General features: G+C 40.8%; 1 protein-coding gene and 1 pseudogene across 1 annotated transcript in view; one reads left to right on the forward strand and one right to left on the reverse strand.

The window, feature by feature from the left end:
- SORCS3 (sortilin related VPS10 domain containing receptor 3) overlaps nucleotides 1-12,816 on the forward strand; it is a 598,500-nt gene that overhangs the window by 210,528 nt on the left and 375,156 nt on the right. The window lies entirely within an intron of this gene.
- On the reverse strand, nucleotides 8,075-8,589 carry LOC136158309 (ferritin heavy chain pseudogene; annotated as a pseudogene).

Consider the following 12,816-nt stretch of genomic DNA (forward strand, 5'->3'; position numbering starts at 1 on the left):
TGCCCATCTGAGTGAGATTATACTTTGGTAATTGGTTTTGAATCCTCAATCCATTTTTATTTGCGCCATCTTGCTGGAATCCTTTCTATCAATGTTTGTGAGCTGAAGCCCAGGTGCGCCTGCCCCTAAGACACAGCTGAACTCGAATCTTGTTTCTGCTCTTCCTGGAAACCTAGGGGAGGGGAGTGTAGGGAGTGCCCAGGGATGCACAGACTCTGGATTTTGGGATATGCTTGCTTGGCACTCTCCCACCCTGCTGAAAGGTATTTCTTTAATTCTTTTGCCTCATATTTCTGGTTAGAGTCTTAACTGATTGGAACACAGTTGTACTTTAGGCAAGGAGGTGACTTCTGCTCTGTCCCACACTGACTGCTCTGTTCACTGACCATTTGATTCAAATTAAAATCATTCACATGTAGCCAGACACTGGTCTATGTGGCTGAATAAAGCAAACAAAGTTTATACCCTGGTCAGTCACATCTTTCTCCAAGTCTCTGTACACAAATGTGTCATATAAATACAACTGCTGCATGAAACTCTTAAGATGCCATGAGCAATGCATGTGATGGTAATTGGCAAAGTGCTCTTAAATTATATGTTAACTTATAAATGGCAGAGATTATTGCCAATATGTCCTGAACTCCAGCAATGACTCCTGTGTGACCTTGGGCAAGTTGGTTTTCCTTCCTGGATTTTGGCTTCATTGTCTGGAAAATGAGGGGACTGTGTCTGATGATACTCCTGCTTAAGTATTTTTGAGAATATATCTGCATGTTGGGGTCTTTTGTCTGGACAAGAAAACAGATGATTGCTTTTCAAATTGAGTGTCCATCAGTATCACCTGGCCATGACAGACCACAATCTCACTAAGATTTCTACCTTCTGACTCCCATCCTCCAGAGACTCTGGTCCAGTAAGTGTGAGATTGGACCTCAAAATCCTCATACTTTTGCAAAAATCTCAAGGAGTTAGTCCACAAGTCATCATTTGGGAACCCCAGAAATAGGAGAAGAATAATACAGGAGTGAAGGAAACAGCTGATTGCATGGACACCTCCTTTTGGGGTGCCTGGGTTTCTGATGAGCATCCTTTCTTTAGCTCCATTTCTTTGTGTGTGTCTCATGTGCTTGCCCAAATGTGCAGGCGCACGCCCACTCCCATGCACCATTACAAACAATATGGGTTGAAAAGTTTGTTTTCTGAAAAGCACAATATGCTGGAATCTTGGCAGAAAGAAAATTGTGTTATGTGCTGAAAGCATCATCATTTGCCTTGTGTGAGAGCTTATGGCTCGAATGGCTCGAAGGACTGATATTCTGTTTGCAGAATGTGATTTATGATCACATGCACACACAGGCACACAGACACACACACTTGAGTATGCTCCCGCACAACAAATGTGGTAAGAAAAAGCAAAGAAAGATCCGAGGAATCTGTGCCCCCTGCAGCAGGGAGCAGGGGATGCCAATGTGTCAGTCATTTTCACAAGAAGGGCTGTTGCTTCCTGTTTTCAAAACTGAAAGAAAATAGAAAAACATAGCAAGGGCTTCTTCTGAGGCAGAAATGCAGTAAGGGGGGGTGGAATGCTGGATGTCTTTTTCTCCTGGACCACTTTCCCTCTGTGGAATAAGACCCCCGGCTTTCTGTTCTTCCTTAGTTGTTGGGAGTCCATTCCTAAATTAATTTGACAACCTCCACTTACTCCAGGGTAACACCCACTGAACAGTGTAGGTTCTGAGCAGTGGGATCCAGTTCTGAGCACTGACCAGAGACAGTCAAGAGCCCCATTTGACTTTCACCTGACTGTCTTTAGAAGAAGTACTGTTCTGTCTATTCAGAAAGAACATGTGCCTGAAAAGTAATTTCCTCCCTTTTTTTCTTTAGAGCAGAAACAATTGCTTTTTGCAGGTAGGGCCCCATCATTCTCTTTTGGATGCAGTAGTCATACAATCACCATTTGCAGATGCACAGTCTCTCATTTTTATTATAATTGTGGCATATCTTTAATTTGCATGGCATAATGCACTTAATCCATAATTATAAAATATGTGACTAGCCCTTGGCCTCATCTTGCTCTCCCACCACAGAGGCAGCTTGGTGTATTTATTAATTTAACTTTGTACAAGCTAACAGATTGCCATAAAGAAAAACAGAATTTCTCAACCAGTTCGGCTAATAGCCGCGTTCCGGCAAAGGGCCCTGTGGTACGTGTTGAACAATAACCACCTCTCTCCAGCACTACTTGCAGCTTCTAATTGAATTTCTATCCCGTGGATATCATGTTGCACCTATTCATCTGCTCCACTAAGTCTTCCGATATTAAACAAGTTCTTCCAGGTTATTATTGTAATACAAATACTGTTAGACAGTTGACTTGCATTAAAAATTCACTGCCGTGGTGAGGGGAACACAGCGATGGGAGCTTATCCTGAACAAGGCCACACAAAGAAATCACATTAATAGGGGTGAGGATGCCATGGGCTTATCTTGTTTACTTCCTCCAAACCCTCCTTCTTTGTTTGAGTGAGAGAGTTTGGCCATGCTGACAAATTCTGATAAGTGACAGAATACCAGACATCTCCGTGTAGGTCCTGGTTTGGCTGTAGGTATCTGCCATTCTGATCTGCCACTGAGAGGCACACACATCCTGCTGAGTTTCTCTTTTACCTCCATTTACCCTTTGCTATCTTGTCTCAGCACACACAGGTCCTTTCTGGTGACTCAGATGGTAGGGAATGTGCCTGCAATGCAGGAGACAAGGGTTGGGAGATTGATCCTCTGGGTTGGAAAATCCTCTGGAGGAGGAAATGGCAACACAATCCAGTAGTCTTACCTGGAGAATTGCATGGACAGAGGAACCTACTGGGCTGCAGTCCGTAGGGTCACAAAGAGTCAGACATTACTGAGCGACTCACACTCCAGCACCCGTTGCTGTTCTGGTTGATGTTGGGAATATCTGCTGCCGAGGGCTATTTTAACTATTATGAGAAAGATTTTAAAGGTCTTACTGCTCCCTGGACTGTGTATCTTGGTTCCTTTCCAATGTTTATTACCTATACTTGTTGATTATTGTAGGCTGGCTAATTCACCAAAGTTTGGGGGCATCAAAACTATGGAGGCCTTCTAAAACTCTCAAGAGGTAATTTTCTTAATAAATGAAAGCAGACCTGATATGTAATTCAGATGGGTGAAATTAGGAATGGCTACTGTCTATTCCAACTCTGTGAAAGTGTTGTAATGGAGGACAACTACTGCCTACTGATCCTTTAGGTTGTAACAACCTCAAGTCTGCCTTGCCATGTTCCTTCCCGTGTCCCTGGGTACAGCTCTCCTTCTCATCATTGTCCCTTAGTATCTATCCTCTGTGATGACTTCTCCATTCATAATGGAAGTCACTGGCAGTGCTCTGACCTCATAGTCTTAGCTCTCTCTTTGAACCATCTGCTAGCATTACCAGCTCTTGGTTCTTGTCATCATTTGGAGCTGCCTTTTTTATAATAATGTGAACCCTGAAATTTTCTTCCCTGATCCCATTCTCTTTCTTCTACAATTTTCTCATACTTTTATGTCTGTGTTTTTATGTTTGTGTTTTTATTTGAGTACATGATGTCTCTCATTTTTTCAACTCCTCCTTACCTTCAAGTTCTCAAGTCCCATGGCTTATCATGCTTAAGACACTGTCTTCTTCAAAGGCAAGAATCATGTTTTCTACATTCACAGCACTTTGCTTAAAATAAATGGTCAATGAATGTTTGTCAATATGTAGATTTTTTTCCCCAGAAAGTCAAAAACATTTGACCAATCAAGAAAATTATACCCTATCTTGTATTTTGGGATGTACATTGGGTCAAGATGCCATCTTGGCACGTAAACCATTATTTGCACTTTTTTTTTTTTCTTTTACAACAATGGTTTATATGAACAGTCAATCTTGAGTTTAAGTCCTGGCTCTGCCACTAAATAGCTGTGTGACCTTGGACAAGTTACTCCTTCAAGCTTCAACTTTCCCATCTTCAAAATGAGGCATGTTTGGAATCTGGCTGTCAGAGACAAGGTTTGCACATTTGTAACAATTCCAAGATTTCCTCAATCAAAATAATTCCTCATTGCTTTTGGAATTGGAATTTTTTTTTTTTTAGGATAAAATTAGGACAGAACAGGTATGTCTCTTTGGATACATTTGTATCCATACAAATTTCCATAAGTTATATATTTGTATAACTTAAAAGAATGTCATCAAGCTTTTGGATTCTCTGTAGCACATGGTTATCCATAAAGGAGATGCAGTGTCCTTCCTGAAATCATTATGTTTAAAATCTTTTAAGTGGGTAAATAGTACAGAAGCTTTGGTCTTATGTATCTTAAGTACAAATAAACAGCTGAACTTTTTTTGCACATTGGATTAAAGTTATTTCCATCAGCAACAAACATCAGTCTGTTCACAAAGAGTAGGACATGACTGAGCGACTGAACTGAACTGAACTGAAAGATTGTCAGACCAAATGTTTATGTTTTTGAAGTATGTTTTATCACTGACTACAGTTTTAAATGGAACTTGACTACATTTTCATAGCCATAAATGGAACTATAAGTGCTGTTCCAATTCTGAGGTATGAAACTTCTTTTTAAATATTTCTTTAGGAATATATTGAAATATTAATACCAACAACCGTTTGAATTATGTCCTGTAATAAAGTATTAATTCTTTTAGAATGTACTATCTTCCAAAAGTGTCTGTTTTTAAAATTTATTTTTTGTTGCTAGGATTTTTTTTTAAAAAGATACATTAATTGCATTTTCTAGCTCATTGCATTAACACTTATTATTATTGTCAGATAAATTTTATTTTTTAAACTAGTGTATGTGTTATGCCCAAGATTGTAGGATGAAGATGGTACCTTTTTAAGAAACTTATTAATTGGTAAATGTTTAATTTAGTTTAAGACTAATTTAATTTCTTTTCTTAAAAGTTGATTATTTTCTCCTAAAAGTAGTCCTATCACTGTGTTTATATACTATTTATAGAAGGGGGACTGATTGTCATTCTTAGACTGTTTTTTTTTTTGTTGTTGTTGTTGTTATATGTTATTTTTTTTCCCATTTATTTTTATTAGTTGGAGGCTAATTACTTTACAATATTGTAGTGGTTTTTGTCATACGTTGGCATGAATCAGCCATGGATTTACATGTATTCCCCATCCGGATCCCCCCTCCCACCTCCCTTTCCACCTGATCCCTCTGGGTCTTCCCAGTGCACCAGCCCCGAGCACTTGTCTCATATATCCAACCTGGGCTGGTGATCTGTTGCACCCTTGATAATATACATGTTTCGATGCTGTTCTCTCGAAACATCCCACCCTTGCCTTCTCCCACAGAGTCCAAAAGTCTGTTCTGTACATCTGTGTCTCTTTTTCTGTTTTGCATATAGGGTTTTCGTTGCAATCTTTCTAAATTCCATATATATGCGTTAGTATACTGTATTGGTCTTTGTCTTTCTGGTTTACTTCACTCTGTATAATGGCCTAGACTGTTTTAACCAAAGCAAAGGAAAAATAATTTAATGTCTTGTGGATGGCTACTTCAGCAAATCATATTTGAGGTCTTCATTTTTGTGTATAAAAGAATATATGCTTCTGTCATTCCTGTTTTCATTTTTTCCTAGAAACCTGTCACATACCTAGCTTTCTACCCAAGTGCATTTTCTATACTGTCTTCATCATGGTTGCAAATTCCCCATGTGGCATTAACCCTCATTCAAACCACATAATCACAGTGGTACCCCAAAGAGAAAACTTAATTTTCACCACTTTATTTGCATCATGTAAATATGTGTCATTTGTCCTATTTTGCATGAGAAATAAATTTGTGTTGTAATTTAAAAAAAATGAGGCATGATGACAGGGTCCACCTTGTAAATTAATTGTGTTATTTACATTAATAGATATTTGTAAAGTGGTTGGCATTCTTTAAAAAGTGTTAATTGTTATTACTAGAAGTTACTGACCTGCTCAATTTTCAAATCAGGGTTTGCCTAGAAGCACCTCTGAAATTTCAGATTCAGCTCTGAAGTATTGAAGATGTTTGAGTCTATAAATTGTGACTGAGACCCAGCTGCTCTAATGAAATTCCTAGTTAGTTATTGCTGCTGGCCTGCCCATGTCCATGAAAAAATAGATGGTCTCATGAGCTCAATGGTGAATATTAGAAATGTTTCTAAATTGTAAAACCTACATGCCTGTCTGAGTGAATAAGTGCCAGGCTGATGGTCAACGCAGAACTTTACAGTGGACATAATTATTAGTGTTTTTGAATTTCTAGACACTATAACAGTGATGGGAACACTTTAGAATGGCTAGACTCATGTGGCAAAAGGAAAGTGGCTATTATTCACACAACACTGTTAAACATAAGCTGTAGACTCCTCAAGTTTATTAGGGAGTTTTTGAACCTTGTCTTTTCTCTCTTATTAGTATACTCCATGCATCAAGGTCAAATGCCAATAAGTAGCAGATTGTATTTCTCACCTTAATGTGGTGGTTAGACCTGACATTTCTTAAGAAAAACAGCAAAGTCGGCTGACAAAGGAGGATGTGGCTTCAACTGTTTCAGTCACAAAGGGCAGGCAACATTCCTGAAGGGGAGTGCATTCTAAGGATTGTAATCATCTCCTATTGTAACCAGTTTGTCCTGGATAACATTATCATCAGATGTTAGTTACTTGCTTTGATTTTCCTGGTCACTGGGGAGTGGTGCTTATTTTCATAAGGTTATTCTTTTTCTTTGGGTTTCTGCATTTTCTTGTACCTATTAACAAAGCGAGTCAGGTTCTAAAATATTTTTTTAGTTATGTGCCCTTCAAATCAATCTGTGGAATGATAGAAATTGCATGTCAATTAAAAACCTGTTTCTATGAGCACGATACTAGAGACTCCAAAAGGCCTTTCAGGTGCTTTTAGAAAATAATAATACTTTCAGTTTGCTGTAGAGGAAGGAGCCTGAGTTGGAGGTTAGGAGGCTTGGGTAGAGTTTTCCATGGCTCTGACCCTTGCAGATTGTAGAGTAAAAAGGATGCCTCCTCTACATGCCACACAATGCTGCATGGTGGTTGAGTGCTGGCATAAAAAATGCACACCACACCCCAGTCCAGGTCTAGCTGTTCTAATCACAACATCTACAGTTTCTCAGTAACTCTAACCCCTGCTTCACCACCACCACCTACCCCCACCATCCAGCATGCCCTGTAGTTTCCCACATTGTTGACCCTGAACTGACTCTCATTCCTTTCTTTGTCTTTTTCACTTTCTCCATCTTTCAATGCCTAGCCGCACTTCTTTCCGACCCATAGTGATCTGTGTGACCTTGGACAATCTTATTGACCCCTCATTTCCTCATTTATAAAATGGAAACAGTTTTACCATACCTTTTATGAGGATTAAGTCAGTAGTCAGTACACAGGTATTTGACTCATTATAGATATTCAATATAAATAATTTCTTGTCACTGTTAGTTTATCTTATTGTCATTTATTCCTTCAAGTTTTATGTGTAGGGACCTGGACTGGGCACAGGGGATAAATTATGATCTGAACACATCTTCAAGAGGCTCAGAACCAAACAAAGAAAGATGTTCACAAGTAATTTCAAGGCAAGACCTTATAAAGAAATGCTATGTAAGGGGCAGAAAATAGGCTAAGAGAGGAGAGTAAGGCTAATTATACAGGGAAAGGGCAAGAAAATCTCCTGGGAAGGAATCAGATATGATACAGGATGTCCTTGCTCTATCGTTATCTACAGTTTCCAGTTTCCAAAGGTAATTTTGTCATTATCATTGACTTTGAAAGTCTTCTATAGTCTCTGTGTTATAAAGTTAGTTTTCTTTTATTTTTTTTGGGTACCAAATTACTTTATTTGAAGGAATGGTACTAAAGAAAGAACTTAAGCAGATGTTTTGTTACAACTTATAGAAAAGGTGAAGGTAACCCAAATATGCATGCACTGCCTTGGTGACCAGGAGTCGCCCCTGTGGCTGTGGGAAGCCAGCCCGAGGCTCAGCTCTGTGTCCCAGGGTATGCTTGTCAAAGAGGTACTCTGCCCTGCCAGATCCAGGGGCCCCCATCCTGCGCAGGTTGGTTACGTGGTCACCCAATTCTTTGATGGCTTCCACCTGCTCATTCAGGTAATGAGTCTCAATGAAATCACACCGATGGGGATCATTTTTTTCAGTGGCCAGTTTGTGCAGTTCCAGTAGTGATTGATTCACACTTCTTTCCAAGCACAGCGCACATTCCATTGCATTCAGCCCATTCTCCCAGTCATCACGGTCTGGTTTCTTGATATCCTGAAGGAAGATTCGGCCGCCTCGCTGGTTCTGCAGCTTCATTAGTCTCTCAGCATGTTCCCTCTCCTCATGAGACTGGCGAAGAAAGTACTTGGCAAAGTTCTTCAAAGCCACATCATCGCGGTCAAAATAGCAGGACATGGACAGGTACACACAGGAGGCGTAGGGCCCCAGGTTGATCAGGCGGTTGACGGCGGCCTCCGAGTCCCGGTGGTAGGTCTGGCGCTCCTGCGAGGGGGAAGCGGTCGTCATGGCGGTCGGATGAGGAGGGGCGGCGACGGCGACGGGGGCGCTGCGCTGCGCTGGAGCGGCGGCGGGGGCCTTGGGCCTTGGGCCGGCCGGCCGGAGCGTGTTGTCAAGTGGTGACGAGGGCTGGCTCTGAGTAACTTGCCGGGGCTGGGCGGGGACGAGCAGCCGGTTCCGTTCAAGGCCTGTTGAAGCAGGAAACCGCGGCGACTCTCCGCGAAGACTCATAAAGTTAGTTTTCTTAAAAAGAGGTCTCTTTGGTAATAACATTTATATTTTGAAAAATTTTTGCTTATTTATAACATACCATTTTTCCAGTAAGGACTTCAGATGACCTGATAGTGTCTTGACTGTCATCAAGATAGTCATGTTGAATCTAGCTTTTAAAAAAATATACAGTTTTTTCAGTTACATATGTTCATGAAATTCTTTTGTCTTTTTATTGAGCACTAGCTCAGGGACAAGGGTATAGCCTTGGAGATTTCCATGGAGAACTGTATCTCTTTATTTACTTTACAAGTATGATGTGCCTACACTCTGTTGCTGAAACTGGGCTGTGCTCTTGGGATGATGTGGACAGAGCATTCATGGTCTGCCCCTGGCAAGCCAATGTGTTGGTGAGGGAAGCATATAAAAATCAGGTAAATTAATAGGCAATATAATGAAAGCTGGTAGTAAATGCTGTGAAAGAAATGAAAAGGTACTTTGGTAAGGAAAGGGATGTGGTGAGGGTACGGCTGTGGAGAATTCTATTATATGAGTATTTTGGGCAAAGGACTTGATACTTGATGTTCAAGAAGATTTACTTAAAACCTGTGAAGAATTTGAGCTATTGCCTCTTGTGTTGCTCGTCTTTAACTATAAAGGTCTGTGTGTGTCTCTCTGTGAGTGTACACATGTATGCAGTATTTAGGAAAAGATGTTCACAACAGAAAAAGATGAGAATTCTCAATTAAAATGGTTAAATAACTTACTTTATAGAATATCAAGGCTGTATATTGTCACCCTGCTTATTTAACTTATATGCAGAGTACATCATGAGAAACACTGGACTGGAAGAAGCACAAGTTGGAATCAAGATTGCCAGGAGAAATATCAAGAACCTCAGATATGCAGACGACACCACCCATATGGCAGAAAGTGAAGAGGAACTAAAGAGACTCTTGATGAAAGTGAAAGAGGAGGGTGAAAACGTTGGCTTAAAGCTCAACATTCAGGAAACTAAGATCATGGCATCTGGTCCCATCACTTCATGGCAAATAGATGGGGAAACAGTGGAAACAATGTCAAACTTTATTTTTGGGGGCTCCAAAATCACTGCAGATTGTGATTACAGTCATGAAATTAAAAGACGCTTACACCTTGGAAGGAAAGTTATGACCAATCTAGATAGCATATTTAAAAGCAGAGACATTACTTTGCCAACCCATATGGTTTTATTAATTTTTTACACAATATTTTATCATTATTTAAAACCATTTGTCAAATCACTTAAATGGTCTCATAATATTTCATCATATTATATCAGTTCAGTTCAGTTGCTCAGTCATGTCTGACTCTTTGCAACCCCATGGACTGCAGCACGTCAGGCCTCCCTGTCCATCACCAACTCCCGGAGTTTACTCAAACCCATGTCCATTGAGTTGGTGATGCCATTCAACCATCTCATCCTCTGCCGTCCCCTTCTCCTCCTCTCTTCAATCTTTCCCAGCATCAGGGTCTTTTCCAATGAGTCAGCTCTTCGCATCAAGTGGCCAAAGTATTGGAGTTTCAGCTTCAGCATCAGTCCTTCCAATGAATATTCAGAACTAATTTCCTTTAGGATGGATTGGTTGGATCTCCTTGTGGTCCAAGGGACTCTCAAGAGTCTTCTCCAACACCACAGTTCAAAAGCATCAATTCTTTGGTGCTCAGTTTTCTTTATAGTCCAACTCTCACATCCATACATGACTCCCGGGAAAACCATAGCTTTGACTAGGCAGACCTTTGTTGGCAAAGTAATTGTCTCTGCTTTTTAATATGCTATCTAGGTTGGTCATAACTTTTGTTCCAAGGGGCAAACTTCTTTTAATTTCATGGTTGCAGTCACCATCTGCCAGTGATTTTGGGTCCCCCAAAAATGAAGTCTGTCACTGTTTCCATTGTTTCTCCATCTATTTACCATGAAGGGATGGGATCAGATACCGTGATCTTAGTTTTCTGAATGTTGAGTTTTAAACCAACTTTTTCACTCTCCTCTTTCACTTTCATCAAGAGGCTCTTTAGTTCTTCTTCACTTTCTGCCACAAGGGTGGTGTCATCTGCAAATCTGAGGTTATTGATATTTCTCCTGGCAATCTTGATTTCAGCTTGTGCTTCCTCCAGCCCAGCGTTTCTCATGATGTAATCTGCGTGTAAGTTAAATAAGCATGGTGACAGTATACAGCCTTGACTACTCCTTTCCTGATTTGGAACCAGTTTGTTGTTCCATGTCCTGTTCTAAGTGATGCTTCCTGACTTACATACAGATTTCTCAAGAGGCAGGTCAGTTGGTCTCGTATTCTCATCTCTTGAAAAATTTTCCACAGTTTGTTGTTATCCACACAGTCAAAGGCTTTGGCATAGTCAATAAAGCAAAAGTCGATGTTTTTCTGGAACTCTCTTGCTTTTTTGATGATCCAACAGATGTTGGGAATTTGATCTCTGGTTCCTCTGCCTTTTCTAAATCCAGCTTGAACATCTGGAAGTTGTCAATTCACAAACTGTTGAAACCAGGCTTGGAGAATTTCGATCATTACTTTACTAGCATGCGAGATGAGTGCAATTGTGTGGTAGTTTGAGCATTCTTTGGCATTGCCTTTCTTTGGGATTGGAGTGAAAGCTGACCTTTTCCAGTCCTATGGCCACTGATGAGTTTCCCAATTTGCTGGCATATTGAGTGCAACACTTTCACAGCATCATCTTTTAGGATTTGAAATAGCTCAACTAGAATTCCATCATCTCCACTAACTTTGTTTGTAGAGATTCGTCCTAAGGCCCACTTGACTTTGCATTCCAGGATGTCTGGCTCTAGGTGAGTGATCACACCATCGTGATTATCTGAGTCATGAAGTTTTTTTTGTATAGTTCTGTGTATTCTTGCCACCTCTTCTTAATATCTTATGCTTCTGTCAGGTCCATAACATTTCTGTCCTTTATTGTGCCCATCTTTGCATGAAATGTTCCCTTGGTGTATCTAATTTTCTTGAAGAGATCTCTAGTCTTTCCCATTCTATTGTTTTCCTCTACTTCTTTGCATTGATCACCGAGGAAGGCTTTTTTTATCTCTCCTTGCTATTCTTTGGAACTCTGCATTCAAATGGGTATGTCTTCCTTTTCTCCTTTGCCTTTTACTTCTCTTCTTTTCACAGCTCTTTGTATGGCCTCCTCAGAAAATCATTTTGCCTTTTTGCATTTCTTTTTCTTGGGGATGGTCTTGATCCCAGCCTCCTGTACAGTGTTATGAATCTGTGTCCATATTTTCAGGCACTCTGTCTATCAGATCTAATCCCTCTTGGAGGGCACAAACAGAACCTTGTGTGCACCAGGACCCAGGAGAAAGGAGCAGTGACCCCACAAGAGACTGACCCTGACTTGCCTGTGAGTGTCCAGGAGTTTCTGGCGGAGTCGTGGGTTGGTGGTGACCTGCTTCAGGGTTGGGATCACTGTCTGTAGCAGTGTGTGCACAGGGCGTTTTGAAGGAGGTCACCAGTATCTTCATTGCCTCCACCATAGTTTGGCCCCAGGTAAATAACATGGAGGAAACACAGCCCCGCCCATCAACAGAAAATTGGATTAAAGTTTTACTGAGCATGGCCCTGCCCATCAGAACAAGACCCAGTTTCCCTCTCAGTCAGTCTCTCTCATCAGGAAGCTTCTATAAGCCTCTCATCCTTCTCCCTCAGAGGGCAGAGGAACTGAAAACCACAATCAGAGAAAACTAACCAATATGATTGCATGAACCACAGCCTTGTCTCACTCAATGAAACTATGAGTCATGCCTTGTAGCGCTACCCAAGACGGACGGGTCGTAGTGGAGAGTTCTGATGAAATGTGGTCCACTGGAGAAGGGAATGGGAAGTCACTTCAGTATTCTTGCATCGAGAACCCCATGAACCATATGAAAAGGCTAAAAGGTAGGACACTGAAAGATGAACTCCCCAGGTTGGTAGCTGCCCAATATGCTACTGGAGATTGGTGGAGAAATAACTACAG

The sequence above is a fragment of the Muntiacus reevesi genome, chromosome 2 (genome assembly GCF_963930625.1).
Source record: "Muntiacus reevesi chromosome 2, mMunRee1.1, whole genome shotgun sequence".
NCBI classification, from domain to species: Eukaryota; Metazoa; Chordata; class Mammalia; order Artiodactyla; family Cervidae; genus Muntiacus; species Muntiacus reevesi.